Below are 16,562 nucleotides of genomic sequence, written 5' to 3'. Positions count from 1 at the left end.
CACTTCAAAGTGGACTGACAACAACCAGTTGCATAACACCTCTACATACAGTGGCAAGCTTCAATCATATCATACGACTTCTACATAGACCACAAAACATCACAGTATACTACGGCTTCCACATAGACTACAAACCGTCAGACTACAGTAAGGCTTCTACATTGCATACACTTGCTGGCGACACATCATACTACACTCAGACATCACACTTTACTAAACCACTACATACCACAGTAAGGCCTCCAAATGTATGGCTACACATTTCACGTCACATAATCTGCAACATTCATTACTTAAAATCATAGCTCAGCACAACTAAGGATACATATGGCGTGCCTACTCACTGACTGCAGTAAAGCATCACCACTGACTGGAAAACATCACAGTACAGTACAGCATCCACATGCATTCTACCACAACATACTACACTAACGCTTCCGATTTGCCTTACACATGTCCAACTACAGTAAGGCCTACATACCACAAAACCGACATAATACCATGCACGCACAAAGTGACACAACACTTCAACACTCACTCACACACATCATACCCTAGTAGGGCATTAAAATACACTCAACCACGACATACTATGATTTCCATGATTTGAACTTTTACTTTAAGGACATTCTACACTGAATAAACACATGAGATTTCTAAACCACGACACTCTATCTTGACATATCCCTTTTTCAGACAACGCAATGAAATAATTTACAACGCCACTGACTCCGCTTAAAACACACACGTTCCTTTTGTACAGCCATCTCTTTACTATGACTTACTCATTTGTCCTCACTCTGTTTTCCCTCATTTCCCAGTGAAGACACTGCTCTTACTGCTGATGCTGAACAGTGGCATCCTGTGAGGCTGCATCCAAACACCGCCACCCCCAAAACTGCCACCTTGACATGAAGGAAGCAGCCACATGGGGCTGCACAACATGGATACAGCGACCTGGACGACGGGCCAAGTAAATAATCAGCGCATTTCACTTTTACCTTCAACCAGCCCTTTGCTGCTTTATGCTGTCTACATACAAGTTACATATATATGTTACTCACAAGGTGATGGTCTGCTTTAGCTTTCTATATTTCCATTTGTGGCCACACTAGTGCTTTGCCATGCCTCCTGCCATCAGATGAATGGCCTGATCAACCATCACATATGCATTCCTTGTAGTATGCCCAGCCGTGTGTCCTTTCACTTGGGTCTCTGTACATCCCACATTCTTAGATTGCAGCTCAATCTAAGAATCTTTCCTTTTTTGAAATCAAAAAAACATTCCTCTCTGCTTCTCCTGATTCTCCGTTTAGCCCCTTACATACAAAGTACACATACAGTATGACAATGACACATCATGTGGTAATGCCTAAAACTAGCATACAAATGAACAAACGACATGAAGACCTCACAGAGGTCATACTATACTAAGGCTGAAAAGTGGAGACACTCGTCACACTAGAGTTAAGCTTCACAATACAATCCAAAACAACATAGTATAGTAAGGCTTCGATATTGACTACAAAACATCAACCTGCAGTACAGCTTCAACACTGAGTAAAACCATCATACTACACTAAGGTTTCACAGGTAAATCAAAACCAACATACTGTCATAAGACCTGAACATGGATGGAAACATGTCACACTACAGTACGGCTTCTACATGGAATGAAAACCATCACACAATAGGAAAGCTTCACACTGCAATGAAAAGCATAAGACTAATAAGTAAGACACCAAAATGCAGTCCACAACACCCTATAGAAAGACTTCACAATGGATTGAAAAACATCACAGTACATTGCACTGACATACTTTACAACACCATTGACTCCGCTGAAAACAAACACGTTCCTTTTGTACAGCCATCTCTTTACTATGACTTACTCTTTTGTCCTCACTCTGTTTCCCCTCATTTCCCAGTGAACACACTGCTCTTACTGCTGATGCTGGACAGTGGCATCCTGTGAGGCTGGATCCACAGACCGCCACCCCCAAAACTGCCACCGTGACATGAAGGCAGCAACCGCATGGGCCTGCACAACATGGATACAGCGACCTGGACGACGGGCCAAGGAATTCGTCGGCACGTTTCCCTTTTACCTTAGACCAGACCTTTGCTGCTTTATGCTGTCTACATACAAGTGACACATATATGTTACTCACAAGGTGATGGTCTGCTTTGGCTTTCCATCAGTCCATTGGTGGCCACACTAGTGCTTTGCCATGCCTCCTGCCATCAGATGAATGGCCTGATCAACCATCACATATGCATTCCTTGTAGTATGCCCAACACAGTGTCCTTCCACTTGGGTCTCTGGACATCCCAGCTTCTTAGATTTCCACTCCATCGTATGTCTTTGCTTTTTGGACATGAAAAAAACATTCCTCTCTGCTTCTCATGCTTCTCCGTTTAGCCCCTTACATACAACGTATACATACAGTATGACCATGACACATCATGTAGTCATGCCTAAAACTAGCATACCATTGGACAAACGACATGAAGACCTCACAGACGTCATGGTTGAGTAATGCATCAAAAACTGACTACAATAGCCCAGAACTACACTACAACTAGGACACACATCATACTATCACACCATAGCAAGGCTTCCAGTAAGTACATAAGTAAAAAAACTACACACACAACTAAGGCTTCCAACCTGAGTGCAACACAACATCGTACAGTCAGACAGGAAAACAGACTAAACAACTACAGGTCCCTCAGGCTTCACTATAGACTCCAAGACATCACGCTACTTTAAGACTTCCAAATGCCATGCACTCTCTCATGCTACAGTAAGGCCTCAAAATAGCCTTCTAAATAGACTGCACAACACCAAACGACAGTCGAGCATGACACTTGCTAGAAACCTATGCTACGGTACGGCCTCACACTTGAGTGAAAACACTCATTTCTAAAGCTACTCCATGGACAGAAAACCCACCTACACCATTGAATAACAAACCTCATAGCACTGTAAAACTTCACAACTGAGCTACACACTTCATACTACAGTCACATTTAAACATGGACTGACACAGCTCCTACTACACTCAATCTTCGCACTGCACTCCACCAGAACAGACTTTCCTTAGGCTTCAACATGCAGAAAAGAACAACACACTATAGAAAGGCCTCAAACATCCTACTTCATTAAAGCTTCAAAACGGAGCGATACAACACATACTACTATACGGCATCAACATGGACTGACACATGTCATACCATAGTACAGCTTCTACACGGACCGAAAACAGTCAGTCTATAATCAAACCATACTCAGACTACAGTCAACACATATTAAAGCTTCATAACTGCATGCACACCATCACCCTAAAGATTAGCATCAACATGCAGTCTTAAACAACATACTATCGTTAGGCCTCTAAATGCAGTGGAATACGTCATACTGTAGTACGCCTTCCACATGGAATAAACACCGACAGACTCCACTAAGTCCTCAAAATGCCATCGCAACCAACATACTACAGCTAAGCATCACTATGGACTGAAACACAACATCCTACAATAAGGCCTCAACATTTCTTGCTCAACATCATAGTATAGTATTGTGGTATAGGAATGCTGCCACATGCACTGAACAAAGTCCTACTACAGTACGGCATACATATTGCATGCACAAGAACATAGTACAGTAAGGCTTCAAAACTGAGCAAAACACATCATACTTTTGTATGGCCTGAAAAGCCCGTCAAGAACAACACACTATACTCAGGCTCCAACATGGACAAACCCACAACACACTATAGAAAGGCATCGACATGGAGTGCACAACATCCTACTACAGTAAGGCTTGAAAACAACGCTACCTACAACAGACTCTAAGACACCATCTACATGGATTGCAACATGTCATACGACAATAAAGCCTCTAAATTACTTCAGAAGCATCATAATATACTCACACTTCTACCTGCACTGACAAACGTCATACTACAGTAAGGCACCTCAGTGCAAACACAGACGTCACACTAGACTAAGGCTGCAAACTGCAGACACTCGTCACACTACCATAGAGCTTCACCATACCATCCAAAACAACACAGTATATAGTAAGGCTTCGACACTGACTGCAAAACATCACCCTGCAGTAGGCCTTCAACACTGACTGAAAACCATCATACTACACTACAGTTTCAAAACTGCTTCAAAAACAACATACTATCATAACACCTGACCATGGATGGACACATATCAAACTACAGTAACAGTTCTACATTGGCTGAAAACCACCACACAATAGGAACGCTTCACACTGCAATGAACAGCATACGACTAACAAGTAAGACACCAACATGCAGTCCACAACACCCTACAGTCAGACTTCACAATTGCTTGCAAAACATCACAGCACATGGTCTGACAACCGTCACACTCCTAGTGACACTTATAGTCACACTTACAGTCACACTATAGTCAGACTACAGTCACACTTCTACCTGCACTCACAAACTTCTCACTACACTGACGCATCTCATTGCAATCAAAGACATCATACTATAGTAAGTGAGAAGTAGTGTAGTATGAGAAACTCCTCACACTACACTAAGACTTCACAATACACTCACAAACAACTTAGTACAGTAACACTTCGACACTGAGTGCACAACATCAACCTGCAGTAATGCTTCAACACGGAGTACATACCATCATACTACACTAAGGCTTCACAGCTGCATCCAAACCAACAGTAAGACCGGAACATGGCTGGACAAATGTCCTACGACAGTGACGCTTCGACATGGACTGAAAACCTTCAGACAAGACTGATGCTTCAAACTACCGTGACAAACACATTACTTATAAGTCAGCCATCCAATTGCACTCATACACACCATACTATAAGAGGCCATCCACATGGACTGATCAAAGTAAGGCCTCAAAATGACTTGCCTAACTTCATAGTACAGTATGTCTACCAAATTCTCTTAAACAAGACATAAATATGGCATGTAATAACACATAGTATAATATAACTTACAAAGTCACTTACACTAGGCATACAAATGGCGTGCAAACCCACATAGTATACTACACCTTCAGCACTGACTGACAAACATCAGACGACAATATGGCCACAAAATGCACTCAAAAACACCATACCATACCAAGGCCACAGATTTGACTCCAATAGCTCATGCTATACTAAGGACTCCACTTTCACTGAAAAGCCACATTGTACAGTAAGACCTCAATATGCACTCACATACATCAGAGTACAGTAAGGCATAAATACTGACACATAGTAAACCTTCACAACTGCATGCACACCATCATCCCATAGACTAGCATCAACATACAGTCATAAACAACATACTATAGTAAGTCCTCTAAATGCAGTGGAATACGTCACACTACAGTAAGCCTTCAACATTGCATAAAAACCTACAGACTCCACTAAGTCCTCAAAAGGCTATCACAAACAACATACTACGGTAAGGCATAACTATGGAGTGACAAACAACATCCTACAATAAGGCCTCAAAATTCCTTGCTCAACATCACAGTATAGTAGTAGTACTATAGTAGGGCTTCCAAATCCACTGAACAAAGTCATACTACAGTAAGGCATACATATTGCATGAACAACCACATAGTACAGTAAGGATTCAAAACGGAGTGAAACACATCATACTTTTCTATGGCATAAAAAGCCCATCAGGAACTACATAGTATACTCAGGCTTCAACATGGAGAAAACCACAACACACTATAGAAAGGCATCGACATGGACTGAACAACATCCTACTACAGTAAGGCTTCAAAACGACGCCATCTACACCAGACTCTAATACACCATCTACATGGATTGGAACATGTCAGACTACAGTGAACCTTCTAGATTATTTGCTAAACATCATACTATACTCAGCCTTCGAACTGCACTCAGAAACATCATACTACAGTAAGGCATCTCATTGCAGTCACAGACGTCATACTATACTAAGGCTGCAAAGTGGAGACACTCGTCACACTAGAGTAAAGCTTCACAATACACTCCAAAACAACATAGTACAGTAAGGCTTCCATATTGACTACAAAACATCAACCTGCAGTACAGCTTCAACACTGAGTAAAACCATCATACTACACTAAGGTTTCACAGGTAAATCAAAACCAACATACTGTCATAACACCTGAACATGGATGGAAACATGTCACACTACAGTACAGCTTCTACATGGAATGAAAACCATCACACCATAGGAAGGCTTCACACTGCAATGAAAACCATAAGACTAATAAGTCAGACACCAAAATGCAGTCCACAACACCCTATAGTAAGACTTCACAATGTATTGAAAAACATCACAGGACATCGTCTGACAACCGCCACACTTATAGTCAGACTTCTATTATATATATTATAAATTGTGACTTCTTGTGCCCGAAAAACACGACATACCATACTATGACGTTGTTTCTGACATTTTGAGGCCGAAAACAACCACATACTATACTACGCGGTTTTTTATGACATTTTGAGGTCGACAACAATTTTGACTTTTTTGGCCCGAAAACAACCGCATACTATACTATAACAGTTTTTACAACATCTTGACGTCGAAAAAATTTTGGACTTTTTTTACCCGAACACAAGGGCACACTACACTATGACATTTTTGACAACCTTTTGCGATACCAAACAAAAAAAGTGCCTTTTTTGGGCCGACTTTGACACCTTACTATACATGTGTGGAACTTACTTGTAACTGTTGTGCTTTTCCAATAAATGCTGTTTTCTTGTGTCTTTTCACGGGTCTCGCCCATGCGGAGAGTCAGAGAAGCAGCGCAGACAGGGATGGCTGAAGCAACATGACACCTAGGCTGTTCTTTGAAAAGAACTTTTGTTAAAAGCCAGCTTGTGTTGGACTTATGTGTTTAAAAGAACAGTTGCTGTTGTCGTATTTGTTGCAAAGTGTTTGTTTGCAAATGTCATGTTGTAAAGTTTTGATGTTGCCAATAAAGATGTTTGCTAATGTACAAGTTTGTGTCCAAAACAATGTTGCCTTTTTTTGCCCAAAAAAACCGGCATCCTACACTATGACATTTTTTATGACAACTTGAGGCCGAAAAAACCAGCATACTATACTATGACGTATTTTATGACAACTTGAGGTCGAACAAAATGTTGACTTTTTTTGCCCGAAACAAACGGCACACTATACTATGACGTTTTGAATGACATTTTGAGGCCGAAAAAAACGGCATACTATACTATGACGTTTTTTATGACATTTTGAGGTCGAAAAAAATGTTGACTTCTTTTGCCCGAAAAAAACGGCATACTATACTATGACGTTTTTTATGACATCTTGAGGTCGAAAACACTGTTGACTTTTTTTGCCCAAAAAAAACGGCACACTATGCTATGACGTTTTGAGGCCGAAAAAAACGGCATACTATACTATGACGTTTTGAGGCCAAAAAAAACGGCATACTATACTATGATGTTTTTTATGACATTTTGAGCTCGACAAAAAGTTGGCTTTTTTTGCCCTATTTCTATGCCTTACTATACTATGACGTTTTTTATGACATTTTGAGGCCAAACACAATTTTGACTTTTTTTGCCCGAAATAAACGGCATACTATACTATGACGTTTTTTATGACATTTTGAGGTCGAAAACAATTTTGGCCTTTTTTTGCCCAAAAACAACGGCATACTATACTATGACATTTTTTATGATATTTTGAGGTCGAAAACATTTTTGACTTTTTTTGAGGCCGAAAAAAACGGCATACTACACTATGATGTTTTTTATGACATTCTGAGGTCGAAAAATTTTTTGACTTTTTTTGCCCGAAAACTAAGACATACTATACTATGACGTTTTTTATGACATTTTGAGGTCGAAAAAAATGTTGACTTTTTTTGCCCGAAAAACACAGCATACTATACTATGACGTTTTTTATGACATTTTGAGGGCAAAAAAAATGTTGACTTTTTTTGCCCGAAAAAAACAGCATACTATACTATGACGTTTTGAGGCCGAAAAAAACGGCATACTATACTATGATGTTTTTTATGACATTTTGAGCTCGAAAAAAAGTTGACTTTTTTTGCCCTATTTCTATGCCTTACTATACTATGACGTTTTTTATGACATTTTGAGGCTGAACACAATTTTGACTTTTTTTGCCCGAAATAAACGGCATACTATACTATGAAGTTTTTTATGACATTTTGAGGTCGAAAACAATTTTGGCCTTTTTTTGCCCAAAAACAACGGCATACTATACTATGACATTTTTTATGACATCTTGAGGACGAAAAAACTGTTGACTTTTTTTGCCCAAAAAAAACGGCACACTATGCTATGACGTTTTGAGGCCGAAAAAAACGGCATACTATACTATGACGTTTTTTTATGACATTTTGAGGTCGAAAAAAATGTTGACTTTTTTCACCCAAAAAAAACGGCATACTATACTATGACGTTTTTTATGACATTTTGAGGTCGAAAAAAATGTTGCCTTTTTTTGCCCGAAAACAACCGCATACTATACTATAACACTTTTTACAACATCTTGAGGTCGAAAAAATTTTGGACTTTTTTTACCCGAACACAAGGGCATACTACACTATGACATTTTTGCCAACCTTTTGCAATACAAAACAAAAAAAGTGCCTTTTTTGGGCCGACTTTGACACCTTACTATACATGTGTGGAACTTCATTGTAACTGTTGTGCTTTTCAAATAAATGCTGTTTTCTTGTGTCTTTTCACGGGTCTCGCCCATGCGGAGAGTCAGAGAAGCAGCGCAGACAGGGATGGCTGAAGCAACATGACATCTAGGCTGTTCTTTGAAGAGAACTTTTGTTAAAAGCCAGCTTGTGTTGGACTTATGTGTTTAAAAGAACAGTTGCTGTTGTCGTATTTGTTGCAAAGTGTTTGTTTGCAAATGTCATGTTGTAAAGTTTTGATGTTGCCAATAAAGATGTTTGCTAATGTACAAGTTTGTGTCCAAAAAAATGTTGCCTTTTTTTGCCCAAAAAAACCGGCATCCTACACTATGACGTTTTTTATGACAATTTGAGGCTGAAAAAACCAGCATACTATACTATGACGTTTTTTAATGACATTTTGAGGTCGAAAAAAAGGTTGCCTTTTTTTGCCCCAAAACAACGGCATACTATACTATGACGTTTTTTATGACATTTTAAGGCCGAAAAAAACGGCACACTATACTATGACGTTTTGAGGCCGAAACAAACGGCATACTATACTATGACGTTTTTTATGACATTTTGAGGCCAAACAACATTTTGACTTTTTTTGCCCGACAAAAACGGCATACTATACTATGACGTTTTTTATGACATTTTGAGGTCGAAAAAATTTTTGCCTTTTTTTGCCCAAAAACAACGGCACACTATACTATGACGTTTTGAGGCCGAAAAAAACGGCTTACTACACTATGACGTTTTGAGGCCGAAAAAAACGGCATACTATACTATGACGTTTTTTATGACATGTTGAGGCCGAACACAATTTTGACTTTTTTTGCCCAAAAAAAACGGCATACTATACTATGACGTTTTTTATGACATTTTGAGGTCGAAAAAAATGTTGACTTTTTTCGCCCAAAAAAACCGGCATACTATACTATGACGTTTTTTATGACATTTTGACGCCGAAAAAAACGGCATACTATACTATGACGTTTTTAATGACATTTTGAGGTCGAAAAAAATGTTGACTTTTTTTGCCCTATTTCTATGCCTTACTATACTATGACGTTTTTTATGACAATTTGAGACCGAAAAAAATGTTGACTTTTTTTGCCCTATTTCTATGCCTTACTATACTATGACGTTTTTTATGACATTTTGAGGTCGAAACAAATGTTGACTTTTTTTGCCCGAAACAAACGGCACACTATACTATGACGTTTTGAGGCCGAAAAAAACGGCATACTATACTATGACGTTTTGAGGCCGAAAAAAACGGCATACTATACTATGACATTTTTTATGATATTTTGAGGTCGAAAAAATTTTTGACTTTTTTTGAGGCCGAAAAAAACGGCATACTACACTATGATGTTTTTTATGACATTCTGAGGTCGAAAAATTTTTTGACTTTTTTTGCCCGAAAACTAAGACATACTATACTATGACGTTTTTTATGACATTTTGAGGTCGAAAAAAATGTTGACTTTTTTTGCCCGAAAAACACAGCATACTATACTATGACGTTTTTTATGACATTTTGAGGGCGAAAAAAATGTTGACTTTTTTTGCCCGAAAAAAACAGCATACTATACTATGACGTTTTGAGGCCGAAAAAAACGGCATACTATACTATGATGTTTTTTATGACATTTTGAGCTCGAACAAAAGTTGACTTTTTTTGCCCTATTTCTATGCCTTACTATACTATGACGTTTTTTATGACATTTTGAGGCTGAACACAATTTTGACTTTTTTTGCCCGAAATAAACGGCATACTATACTATGAAGTTTTTTATGACATTTTGAGGTCGAAAACAATTTTGGCCTTTTTTTGCCCAAAAACAACGGCATACTATACTATGACATTTTTTATGACATCTTGAGGACGAAAAAACTGTTGACTTTTTTTGCCCAAAAAAAACGGCACACTATGCTATGACGTTTTGAGGCCGAAAAAAACGACATACTATACTATGACGTTTTTTTATGACATTTTGAGGTCGAAAAAAATGTTGACTTTTTTCACCCAAAAAAAACGGCATACTATACTATGACGTTTTTTATGACATTTTGAGGTCGAAAAAAATGTTGCCTTTTTTTGCCCGAAAACAACCGCATACTATACTATAACACTTTTTACAACATCTTGAGGTCGAAAAAATTTTGGACTTTTTTTACCCGAACACAAGGGCATACTACACTATGACATTTTTGCCAACCTTTTGCAATACAAAACAAAAAAAGTGCCTTTTTTGGGCCGACTTTGACACCTTACTATACATGTGTGGAACTTCATTGTAACTGTTGTGCTTTTCAAATAAATGCTGTTTTCTTGTGTCTTTTCACGGGTCTCGCCCATGCGGAGAGTCAGAGAAGCAGCGCAGACAGGGATGGCTGAAGCAACATGACACCTAGGCTGTTCTTTGAAGAGAACTTTTGTTAAAAGCCAGCTTGTGTTGGACTTATGTGTTTAAAAGAACAGTTGCTGTTGTCGTATTTGTTGCAAAGTGTTTGTTTGCAAATGTCATGTTGTAAAGTTTTGATGTTGCCAATAAAGATGTTTGCTAATGTACAAGTTTGTGTCCAAAAAAATGTTGCCTTTTTTTGCCCAAAAAAACCGGCATCCTACACTATGACGTTTTTTATGACAATTTGAGGCTGAAAAAACCAGCATACTATACTATGACGTTTTTTAATGACATTTTGAGGTCGAAAAAAAGGTTGCCTTTTTTTGCCCCAAAACAACGGCATACTATACTATGACGTTTTTTATGACATTTTAAGGCCGAAAAAAACGGCACACTATACTATGACGTTTTGAGGCCGAAACAAACGGCATACTATACTATGACGTTTTTTATGACATTTTGAGGCCAAACAACATTTTGACTTTTTTTGCCCGACAAAAACGGCATACTATACTATGACGTTTTTTATGACATTTTGAGGTCGAAAAAATTTTTGCCTTTTTTTGCCCAAAAACAACGGCACACTATACTATGACGTTTTGAGGCCGAAAAAAACGGCATACTACACTATGACGTTTTGAGGCCGAAAAAAACGGCATACTATACTATGACGTTTTTTATGACATGTTGAGGCCGAACACAATTTTGACTTTTTTTGCCCAAAAAAAACGGCATACCATACTATGACGTTTTTTATGACATTTTGAGGTCGAAAAAAATGTTGACTTTTTTCGCCCAAAAAAACCGGCATACTATACTATGACGTTTTTTATGACATTTTGACGCCGAAAAAAACGGCATACTATACTATGACGTTTTTAATGACATTTTGAGGTCGAAAAAAATGTTGACTTTTTTTGCCCTATTTCTATGCCTTACTATACTATGACGTTTTTTATGACAATTTGAGACCGAAAAAAATGTTGACTTTTTTTGCCCTATTTCTATGCCTTACTATACTATGACGTTTTTTATGACATTTTGAGGTCGAAAAAAATGTTGACTTTTTTTGCCCGAAACAAACAGCACACTATACTATGACGTTTTGAGGCCGAAAAAAACGGCATACTATACTATGACGTTTTGAGGCCGAAAAAAACGGCATACTATACTATGACGTTTTTTATGACATTTTGAGGCCGAACACAATTTTGACTTTTTTTGCCCGAAAACAACGGCATACTATACTATGACTTTTTTTGCCCGAAAACAACGGCATACTATACTATGATGTTTTTTATGACATTTTGAGCTCGAAAAAATTTTTGCCTTTTTTTGCCCTATTTCTATGCCTTACTATACTATGACGCTTTTTATGACATTTTGAGGCCGAAAAAACTTTTGACTTTTTTCGCCCGAAAAAAACGGCATACTATACTATGACGTTTTTTATGACATTTTGAGGTCGAAAACAATGTTGACTTTTTTTGCCCGAAAAACACGGCATACTATACTATGACGTTTCTTATGACATTTTGAGGCCAAAAAAAACCGCATACTATACTATGACGTTTTGAGGCCGAAAAAAACGGCATACTATACTATGACGTTTTTTATGACATTTTGAGGCCGAACACAATTTTGACTTTTTTTGCCCGAAAACAACGGCATACTATACTATGACGTTTTTTATGATATTTTGAGGTCAAAAAATTTTTTGACTTTTTTTGCCCGAAAAAAACGGCATACTATACTATGATGTTTTTTATGACATTTTGAGGTCGAAAATTTTTTTGACTTTTTTTGCCCGAAAACAACGGCATACTATACTATGACTTTTTTTGCCCGAAAACAACGGCATACTATACTATGATGTTTTTTATGACATTTTGAGCTCGAAAAAATTTTTGCCTTTTTTTGCCCTATTTCTATGCCTTACTATACTATGACGCTTTTTATGACATTTTGAGGCCGAAAAAACTTTTGACTTTTTTCGCCCGAAAAAAACGGCATACTATACTATGACGTTTTTTATGACATTTTGAGGTCGAAAAAAATGTTGACTTTTTTTGCCCGAAAAACACGGCATACTATACTATGACGTTTCTTATGACATTTTGAGGCCAAAAAAAACCGCATACTATACTATGACGTTTTTTATGACATTTTGAGGTCGAAAAAAATGTTGACTTTTTTTGCCCGAAAAAACCAGCATACTATACTATGACGTTTTTTATGACATTTTGAGGTCGAAAAAAATGTTGACTATTTTTGCCCGAAAAAAACAGCATACTATACTATGACGTTTTGAGGCCGAAAAAAACGGCATACTATACTATGATGTTTTTTATGACATTTTGAGCTCGAAAAAAATGTTGACTTTTTTTGCCCTATTTCTATGCCTTACTATATTATGACGTTTTTTATGACATTTTGAGGCCGAAAAAAACGGCATACTATACTATGACGTTTTTTATGACATTTTGAGGCCGAAAAAATTTCTGACTTTTTTCGCCCGAAAAAAACGGCATACTATACTATGACGTTTTTTATGACATTTTGAGTTCGAAAAAAATGTTGACTTTTTTCGCCCGAAAAAAACGGCATACTATACTATGACGTTTTTTATGACATGTTGAAGCCGAAAAAATTTTTGACTTTTTTTGACCGTAAACAACGGCATACTATACTATGACGTTTTTTATGACATTTTGAGGTCGCAAAAAATGTTGACTTCTTTTGCCCGAACAAAACGGCATACTATACTATGACGTTTTTTATGACATTTTGAGGCCGAACACAATTTTGACTTTTTTTGCCCGAAAAAAACGGCATACTATACTATGACATTTTTTATGACATCTTGAGGTCGAAAAAACTGTTGACTTTTTTTGCCCAAAAAAAACAGCACACTATGCTATGACGTTTTGAGGCCGAAAAAAACGGCATACTATACTATGACGTTTTGAGGCCGAAAAAAACGGCATACTATACTATGATGTTTTTTATGACATTTTGAGCTCGCAAAAAAATGTTGACTTTTTTTGCCCTATTTCTATGCCTTACTATACTATGACGTTTTTTTATGACATTTTGAGGCCGACAAAAACAGCATACTATACTATGACGTTTTTTATGACATTTTGAGGTCGAAAAAAATGTTGACTTCTTTCACCCGAAAAAAACGGAATACTATACTATGACGTCTTTTATGACATTTTGAGGCCGAAAAAATTTTTGCCTTCTTTCGCCGGAAAAAAATGGCATACTATACTATGACGTTTTTTATGACATTTTGAGGTCGAAAAAAATGTTGACTTCTTTCACCCGAAAAAAACGGAATACTATACTATGACGTTTTTTATGACATTTTGAGGTCGAAAAAATTTTTGCCTTTTTTTGCCCAAAAACAACGGCACACTATACTATGACGTTTTGAGGCCGAAAAAAACGGCATACTACACTATGACGTTTTGAGGCCGAAAAAAACGGCATACTATACTATGACGTTTTTTATGACATGTTGAGGCCGAACACAATTTTGACTTTTTTTGCCCAAAAAAAACGGCATACTATACTATGACGTTTTTTATGACATGTTGAGGTCGAAAAAAATGTTGACTTTTTTCGCCCAAAAAAACCGACATACTATACTATGACGTTTTTTATGACATTTTGACGCCGAAAAAAACGGCATACTATACTATGACGTTTTTAATGACATTTTGAGGTCGAAAAAAATGTTGACTTTTTTTGCCCTATTTCTATGCCTTACTATACTATGACGTTTTTTATGACAATTTGAGACCGAAAAAAACGGCATACTATACTATGTTTTTTATGACATTTTGAGCTCGAAAAATATGTTGCCTTTTTTTTCCCTATTTCTATGCCTTACTACACTATGACATTTTTTATGACAACTTGAGGTCGAAAAAAATGTTGACTTTTTTTGCCCGAAAAAAACGGCATACTATACTATGACGTTTTTTATGACATTTTGAGGTCGAAAAAAATGCTGACTTTTTTTGCCCGAAAAAAACGGCATACTATACTATGACGTTTTTTATGACATTTTGAGGTAAAAAACAATGTTGACTTTTTTTCCCCGAAAAAAAACGGCATACTATACTATGACGTTTTTTATGACACTTTGAGGTCGAAAAAAAGGTTGACTTTTTTTGCCCGAAAAAAAAACGCCATACTATACTATGACGTTTTTTATGACATTTTGAGCTCGAACAAAATGTTGACTTTTTTTGCCCGAAACAAACGGCACACTATACTATGACGTTTTGAGGCCGAAAAAAAACGGCATACTATACTATGACGGCTTTTATGACATTTTGAGGTCAAAAAAAATTGTGACTTCTTTCGCCCGAAAAAAAAAAGCCATACTATACTATGACGTTTTTTAATGACATTTTGAGGTCGAAAAAAATGTTGCCTTTTTTTGCCCAAAAACAACGGCATACTATACTATGACGTTTTTTATGACAACTTGAGGACGAACCAAATGTTGACTTTTTTTGCCCGAAACAAACGGCACACTATACTATGACGTTTTGAGGCCGAAAAAAACGGCATACTATACTATGACATTTTTTATGACATTTTGAGGCCGAAAATTTTTTTGACCTTTTCTTGACCGAAAACAACGGCATACTATACTATGACGTTTTTTATGACAACTTGAGGTCGAAAAAAAGGTTGACTTTTTTTGCCCTAAACAAACGGCACACTATACTATGACGTTTTGAGGCCGAAAAAAACGGCATACTATACTATGATGTTTTTTATGACATTTAGAGGCCGAACACAATTTTGACTTTTTTTGCCCGACAAACACGGCATACTATACTATGACGTTTTTTATGACATTTTGAGGTCGAAAAAAACGGCATACTATACTATGACGTTTTTTATGACATTTTGAGGCCAAACACAATTTTGACTTTTTTTGCCCAAAATAAACGGCATACTATACTATGACGTTTTTTATGACATTTTGAGCTCGAAAAAAATGTTGACTTTTTTTTCCCTATTTCTATGCCTTACTATACTATGACGTTTTTTATGACATTTTGAGGCCGAAAAAAACGGCATACTATACTATAACGTTTTTTATGACATTTTGAGGTCGAAAAAAATGTTGACTTTTTTGGACCAAAAACAACGGCATACTATACTATGACGTTTTTTATGACAACTTGAGGTCGAAAAAAATGTTGCCTTTTTTTGCCCGAAACAAACGGCACACTATACTATGACGTTTTGAGGCCAAAAAAAACGGCATACTATACTATGACGTTTTGAGGCCGAAAAAAACGGCATACTATACTATGACGTTTTTTATGAAATTTTGAGGCCGAACACAATTTTGACTTTTTTTGCCCGAAAACAACGGCATACTATACTATGACGTTTTTTATGATATT

The sequence above is a fragment of the Toxotes jaculatrix genome, chromosome 24, assembly GCF_017976425.1.
Source record: "Toxotes jaculatrix isolate fToxJac2 chromosome 24, fToxJac2.pri, whole genome shotgun sequence".
Taxonomy (NCBI): Eukaryota; Metazoa; Chordata; class Actinopteri; family Toxotidae; genus Toxotes; species Toxotes jaculatrix.
Note: the sequence above shows the minus strand (reverse complement) of the source record.